Below are 8,265 nucleotides of genomic sequence, written 5' to 3'. Positions count from 1 at the left end.
TGTAGAATTAACATTTTGATTTGGTTTGTTTTCAAGCAGTGTTTATTTTGTGAAAGCACTTCAGCTTGGTCTTGTGCATTAGTGAAGATATGTTTTGATTTTTATTGCTTGTCTTTGCGCTTGCCACACAGATGGAGGAACAAAGTGCAACGAGAGTTTCATCATTTCAGAACTCCAAAGCAAAAAAACACTACTTGCATGTATTTGAAATTAATAAAGCACCAACACCGTTGTAGGAAGTGGGATTGTGTTTAAAAAATGTCATCTTTTACTAAACACTCTCCACACTTATCCATGTTTGGCACATTTTATTTGCTTGATATTTCTGATAGATTACAAAACATTAAGGGGGTCGTCACGGAATTAAACAAGGCAGGAGTCAAACTTTTACATACTATTAATATCCAATTATATTAATTATACATCCATTATATTAATAAAATATGTACACACACACGCATATATATATATATATATATATATACATATATGTTACTTTACATGCAGTAGGCTTTGGGCCATCAGCCCCCCAAGTCAAAAAGTTTGGACGCCCCTGTAGATTTACTTAAGAAAAACAGAAGTGTTGAATATCTTTCTTGTTGCCTTACGTGTGTGTGCACTTTTGTATTTCTACCCTTCTTGAGACATCAACAAGGAAAAGTAGCTTCCATATGAGGAGGTGTGAACAAGTTAGGACATAAATCATGGTCCCAGTACGGAAAATCATTGCATCTAAAAGAGAATGTCTCATTTGCACCCCTGGTGGTGAAATCTATCAAAATGAGGGTGGTCCCAAAAAGGAGGGATTTTTCAAATTGCTTGTGTGTCGCTTTTAAAAGTGCGCCCCCTCTGGTTGACATATGAAATAACAAGTGTGTGTAAAAAATTTTAAGTGCTCCCCCTCTGGTCAACATATGTAATAACAAGTGTGTGTAAGAAATGGAAATGCGCCCCCTTTTTTAAATAAATAAGTATGTATATAGAGACATACTGTAATAACTTTAAATTAATAATGAAGATTAAAAACCACTTACAAACAAAACATTCCCCCCAAAAATGTTTTACTAAAAGCTTACCTTTTTTATATTTGCATAGTATATATATATTATGATTGTTGTAAATACATGTCTTGATATATCTTCATATAACATTTTTCGGAGGTCTCAAGAAGGTAACAAATATAAGAACTTTTTTTATGTGCGCGTGTGCGTGCGTGTGTGCGTGTGTGTGCGTGTGTGTGCGTGTGGATGTTGTGTGCGTGATACATGCGTGATTGTTGCTTTTTTTTTTTTTTCAACTTTTGGGGTTTATTGGGGTTTCAAACTGCGTGATCAGGTAACTTAGGTAAATTTAACATTCTTTTAAGTTTTATTGTGCGGGATTTTCGCCGTCTTGTGCGGGATTCCCCCCCCAGGAGTAGTGGCTTCTCTGGTGGCGTCAATCAGGCCAGGTGTGCAGATGATTCCTCCTGGCGGCAGCGTGACAGTGGAGGAGAGCAGCTAGGAGCTGCCTTAAAAGTTGAGTTTTCTTCTGTGTTTCATTGAAGCAGGCCTGTTTATTAGGGACACCTTGAATCGATTTACATGGACCCCGACTTAAACAAGTTGAAAAACGTATTGGGGTGTTACCATTTAGTGGTCAATTGAACGGAATATGTACTGTACTGTGCAATCTACTAAGAAAAGTTTCAATCAATCAATGCGGATTACCTATCAGGTGTGCCGCCTTTCATTCCATATATATATATATATATATATATATATATATATATAGCCATCCATCCATTTTCTACCGCTTATTCCCTTTGGTGTCGCGGGGGGTGCTGGAGCCTATCTCAGCTACAATCGGGCGGAAGGCGGGGTACACCCTGGACAAGTCGCCACCTCATCGCTGGGCCAACACAGATAGACAGACAACATTCACACTCACATTCACACACTAGGGACCATTTAGTGTTGCTAATCAACCTATCCCCAGGTGCATGTCTTTGGAGGTGGGAGGAAGCCGGAGTACCCGGAGGGAACCCACGCAGTCACGGGGAGAACATGCAAACTCCACACAGAAAGATCCCGAGCCCGGGATTGAACCCCAGACTACTCAGGACCTTCGTATTGTGAGGCAGATGCACTAACCCCTCTTCCTCCGTGCTGCCATGTATATATATATATATATATATATATATATATATATATATATATATATATATATATGTGACGGTCCACAACTGTATGTGGCAAAATGCAGCTCCACACTGCTGTCGCTTCAACATATCACTGGCACCAGGTGGATTATGAATTTCTTTTATTACAGTGTCCTGCAAAACAGTGCAAATTGTGAGACTGTGAGTCCACTTGGGTCACGGGATTCTCAGTTAGAAGGCTTCACAGTTCTGATGTTTGACATAATAAAACCACAGTTTCATTTTACAAACATGTTACATTTGAGTGTGATCGTATAGTGTTTAAACCAAATCTTCATACTAATTATCATATTCATTTTCTCAGTTGGTTTCACCTGTACTGATATTGGTATACTTAAATTTACAATAATCCTTTTTTTAATATGCAAAATACACAGTAAATTGACAGTCACTACATTTTACAGGATGTCCCTGAACGCACCTCGCATCCAAAATGGCTGCTTCAAACCATGCGGTTGATAAACCAGGCTGCGGCCTAGCCAATCTACCATTAGCATCATAATAATAGGTGGGGACAGCAATATGAACAACAAAACAATCACAGTGGCATGAAATATAATGTTACCTGCAAAACAGTGCAAATTGTGAGACTGTGAGTCCACTTGGGTCACGGGATTCTCTAAATAACACATCAACAATCACCAATTAGTTTACACAGTAAAAGTGTGTTATTGTCTTCAAAATATCACTCTAAGATACAGTTTTGGTCAATACCAATTAGCGAACCTTTTTATGTGTACGTTACAAAGTGCTAATCAAAATATAAACAGTCAATATTCACTAATTAGTAATCAATCCCGGACAATGCAAAAACGTGTCTCACCAGTTAGAAGGCTTCACAGTTCTGAGCACTTCCCGCAGGTAACCGTACATACCACTTCTCGCCAGCAACAGGCGCTGTTGCAACACTTCATTCATAATTTAATCAAGCATAATGAACGTCTGTTTCTACACCGTTACATACACCCCCCTTAAATTATGCTGAAGTGAAGCAAAACATGAACAGTATCAACGACAAAAAGTAGAAACAGTATGAGAATCTCGGGCAATGATGTACAACGGAAAAGTCAATGTCAGAAATTCTTCCTCAAGAAGTGTGTAGGCACAGGAGGGTACCAAAACCTGTACCTATCACAGACCAGTAGAAATGCCATATACATTTCACATACACATACATATCTACGCCCAGCAGTGGCGCTACTAGCGTCCAGCATAGCAAATCAATTTTTCATTAATCAATTGTCCTAATACAAGTCAACAATATCACAGTTTGTCCCGAAATCAAATCAAAGAATTACACCCATACTACTGGTGGTACAACAACCCTCTGGAATGACATCTCCCAAATAAGTCTATTGGGTGGCCTAATACTTCTACCACACCTTGTGGAGACTAAGGGTCCCTGAGTGTCTAGCGGGTGTGTGCAGACTACTTCTTCTAACTCAACTTGTAGTGGGGACGAGTTGTCTAGGACAACAGGAATGTCTGTCAAATCTGGTGTATGAACTACAGGGTCAAGTGAAAGTTCAGTGCATGCGTGACTCATGTGGCTGCTTCCAGATCCGTCAGGGAGCTTGATCGGCAATTCCACAGACTGGCCTTCCATAATGCCATCCATCTGACAGCCTCCATCGAGATGATCATCCTCAATTTCATCATCAGTTCCTGCATCTGCCTGAACCGGTGACTGCATGAGCCATTCCTTAGTCCGTGCTTGAACATCATCCTGATCACACAAAACACTTGTCTGGTTATCGCCACAATCTGTATCCGACTGTGACTCATCAGAAATTGCCTGGGCTTCATCACACCCGGGGAATGTCAGGAAATCAACTGGGAGCAACAAGTTTCGGTGTACTACCTTTTCTTTCCCTGAAGCATCACGAATCCTGTACACATTGATCCTTGATCTCACAGACACAACGTCAAAAGGGGTTGAGTCCCATCGGTCTGCAACTTTCCTCTTCCCTTTTTCACCTCGATTGGCAAGCAGCACTCTGTCACCCACAACTAACTGTGACCCTTTAACCTTGCGGTTGTATATCTTAGCATGACGATCCTGCTCATCAACTGCATGCTGTTTAGCAATCCGTGTGGCCTCGATGAAATCCCTTTTTAGATGGCACACAAACTCACTGTGGCTGACAACGGTGGAGTTCTCCAAGACATGATGGAACATAACGTCGACAGGCAAGCGTGGGACACGACCAAACATCAGGTAAAATGGGGCAAAGCCCGTGGTCTCATGCACTGTACAGTTATAGCAAAACGTCAGAGTCTGGAGCATTTGCGGCCATCTGGACTTGGATTTTGGGGAAAGGGTCCTAATCATACCTCCAAGAGTTCTGTTGAATCTTTCAGTGATACCATTGCCCATTGGATGATATGGAGTCGTGTGGGACTTTTGCACTCCCGCCATCTCAAGAAGATCCTTGATAAGCCTACTCTCAAAGTTAGCTCCCTGGTCCGAATGAATCCTTTTAGGGAATCCATAGATGCAGAAAAACCTGTCCCACAGGCATCGGGCAACTTGCTTTGCTGATTGGTTTCTGCAGGGGAATGCAAGAGCCAACTTTGAGAAATGGTCTGTCACAACAAGGACATCAGTGCATTTATTTACACCTGATTCCGCTGTCCAAAAATCAATACACACTAATTCCATGGGAGCCGAAGTGCGGACGTTCTCAAGAGGTGCACGGGCTTCTGGTTCAGGTGTCTTACCCAAAATGCACCTCTGGCAGTTCACAACATGTCTCAAGGTATCTTTTTCCATTCCTATCCAGAAAAATCTTTCGCTGGCCAAAGAGAATGTCCTAGAGCGGCCCTGATGACCAGCTGCGTCATGAACGCCATGTAAGACTTGTTTCTTCAGCGAGTCTGGAACGACAAACTGAAAGATTTTCCTGTTCATGAAGCGGTCCTTCTTCACTCGATAGAGAATTCCACCACGAACTTTGAACTTATCCCAGTGTCTCAACAATCTGAGCACACAGCTCGACTCAGTCGTTCTTTCATGTCTTGACGGTCTTTTGTGTCGGTTCACATAGAAGAGAACTCTGCTAACGGTGGGGTCTTGCTGCTGAAGATTTTGTAGTTGACTGTGAGGGACAACAACAGATGAATCTTCTTTGGGCAGCTGTAGTGATGTTGGACTCGTTCCTGGCAGCAAAGAGACACCGCCTGTCCGGTGTGCGTCCAACACTGCGGACACTTCTCCAGCAGCAATTGCACCTCCAGGTGACTGAGAAGAAACTTGTCCTTCGGTCGATTGGCCTCCTGCAGATCGAACAGCTTGACAGTTGGTGGTCAAACGGAAAGCATGTTGTACAGTATCATTCACAACTCCATTAACTTGATCCAACAAAGACAGATATGGCTCCTTTACCAAACGATGACTGACACAGGACTGCACAAAGGGCTCACGACTCAAGGCATCAGCCACTGTATTCTTGGGCCCTGGCACATATTTCAGGTCAAAATCATAAGCTGCCAGTTTTGAAATCCATCTTTGTTCACAGGCATCCAACCTGGGTTTTGTCAAGACATAGGTCAGGGGATTGTTATCAGACCATGCAGTAAAGTGCCTCCCTTTTAGCCAGTGGGAGAACTTTTCACATATGGCCCATTTTAAAGCGAAAAATTCCAGCCTGTGAGCTGGATAGTTCAGCTGGGCTCTTGACAGCGTTTTACTAGCAAATGCGACTGGCTTTGCAACTTCTTCCCCAGCACTGAGCTGGGACAGAACAGCTCCAATGCCATCAAACGAAGCATCTACAGCAAGAATAAAAGGCTTTCCGAAGTCAGGATGAGCCAGTGTTACCCTTTGGGACAGGTCACATTTCAGAGTTTCAAAGGCTTTCTGACACTCGGTTGTCCAGTCCTCTGCTGACAGCTTGACACAACTCGACTGCTTCAATTTAGACTTCATTCCTCGCCTGGCCTTACCAATTGCCTTCTGACCCGAGATGAGCTTAAATAGGGGTCTAGCCTTAATGGAGCAATCCTCAATAAAATGTTGATAATACAACACCATCCCCAAGAAAGATCGAATCTTCTTTTGAGAGGGAGTGACACCATCACTATCCATCAAATCAGATGCCTGCACTCTGCAAATAGCTTCAACCTTTCCAGGGTCTGTTTGGACTCCTGACTCAGATATAACATGGCCAAGAAATCTCACTGATCTCCTGAGAAAGTGGCACTTCTTTGGCGCTAACTTGAGGTTGTGGTCCTTCAAACGGGAGAAAACCATCTCCAGCCGCTTAAGTGCTATCTGTTCTGTTGGACCAAAGACCATGAGATCGTCAAGGTAGCACAAGAGGCTAGTGAAATTCTCATCCCCGAAAATAGAGAGCATCATCCTCATAAATGTAGCGGGGCTGTTTGATAGACCCTGTGGCATTCGGTTGTACTCATGAAGGCCAAAGGGGGAGGAAAAGGCGGTGTACTTCTTGTGTCCTTCAAATAGAGGTACATTGTAGAATCCTGACGTGAGGTCCATGGTGGAGAAAAAGACATTTCCTCCAAGTGCGGCAAGAGCATCAGCCTGATGAGGCAGTGGGTGTGCGTCTCTCATTGTCCTCGCATTGAGCCATCTGAAATCAGTGCAGATGCGCAAATTTCCGTCTTTCTTCCAAACAAGAACCAAGGGTGATGCATATTCACTTGTGGATTTCCGAATTATGCCCTTTTCTTCCATCTCACTGAGAGCGGTTCTTAGCTTCTCATAGTAATTTGGTGGCACCCTGCGATAAGGCAGGCGGAAAGGCCTCTCATCCACCAGATGTATCTTGTGCACAAAGTCAGATGCTTCCCCACAGTCCATCTTGTCCCGCGAAAAGATTGTCTCATGTTTCTCGATGAGCTGGAAAAGCCTGTCTCTCCAAAGGTCGGAGACAGCGCAAGCATCCAGATCCAAATCTTGCAGGCCAAGCCTGTACAGCGCTGCCTTGATGTCCTCCTTAGACCTTTCTTCTGTAGCAGCAGACACAACTTGGGAGTGAACTTGGATGTGGTCAGGCTGAGACAAATCTTCAACAGCAACACAGGAAAACACATCTGCTAGCTTTGAGTTTTTCTTAAGCAACACAGGCTCACTGGTGGGGTTGATGACTTTCATGGGCAGGTATCGATCACCCCACATTGGTGAAATCACCCTCCCAACTAGAATCTTCCTTGATCTACACCGTGACTGGGTCGGTTCGATCATCACTGTGCTGCCAACTGACAAAGGCGCTGAGGCAGGAAGCTTACCCCAAACAAGGTGTTCACTCATCGGCTGGAGCATGACACATTGCTGAAGCTTCAGCGTGCCAACCTTGTCAGGCAAAGTTTCACCCCTCCATTTCTCTGTGTTAGAAAGGAGAGAGAAGAACCGGTGGCAATCTTCATCAATGACGCTGCTAGGCTCTGACATGAGTCGCCAGTAACTCTCAGTCCCTCTCATCAGTTGAAGAATCTTTTTTATGGCATTACTGCCCAGGATCATGTCGTCTGTCTGTCCAGGAACAACAAACATAGGTACAGCCAACTTGCATTCATACACCACTACTTCCACATCATAAACAGCTGAAGGGGTCACTTGATGGCCACCACATCCAATAATGACAACACCATCTGCTGAGTGTCGCTTCATGTTTGGAATGTGCTCCAACAACCGGGCTATAGCACGCTCACTTAATGTGCAACCTGTAGAGCCACTATCAATCATCGCTTTCAGGGGAATACCACCTGATGTGACAGTAGTGTAGAACAAGCTATCAGACTTCTGAATTCTGTGTGTGCCTTGGAAAACAACTGTTCTATTTGGGGGTATGTCGGAACTGAGTGACTCAAACATCGACTCTAAATCATTGGAAAAACTACTGGGAGGGTCATTAACAGGATCTACACCGACCTCCCTCTGGTGTAGATCAATCAGTTTTCCGACTGTGCAGCTGGCGTGAACCTCGCCTGGGCAGGACAATCGCGCCTGGTGTGGTCAGGTGAGTAGCACTGAAAACAGAGTCTATTCCTACGGCAGTGAACAAGTGCAGAGTGAGCCACGTCACCACAAACAGCACAAG

At 43.8% G+C, this 8,265-nt stretch overlaps 1 protein-coding gene across 4 annotated transcripts in view; it reads left to right on the top strand.

Moving 5' to 3' along the window:
* elac2 (elaC ribonuclease Z 2) overlaps window positions 1–243 on the top strand; it is a 32,228-nt gene extending 31,985 nt beyond the window's left edge. For all 4 annotated transcript variants that reach the window (XM_061981475.1, XM_061981473.1, XM_061981474.1 and 1 more), the window contains exon 25: window positions 1–243. This exon is cut by the window's left edge and continues 256 nt beyond it. The gene's annotated coding sequence lies outside the window, so the exon portion shown is untranslated.
* Window positions 244–8,265: the final 8,022 nt, after the last annotated feature.

The sequence above is a fragment of the Nerophis lumbriciformis genome, linkage group LG24 (assembly GCF_033978685.3).
Source record: "Nerophis lumbriciformis linkage group LG24, RoL_Nlum_v2.1, whole genome shotgun sequence".
In the NCBI taxonomy this organism is placed as follows: domain Eukaryota; kingdom Metazoa; phylum Chordata; class Actinopteri; order Syngnathiformes; family Syngnathidae; genus Nerophis; species Nerophis lumbriciformis.
Note: the sequence above shows the minus strand (reverse complement) of the source record. Positions and strands in the feature narration are given on the sequence as shown.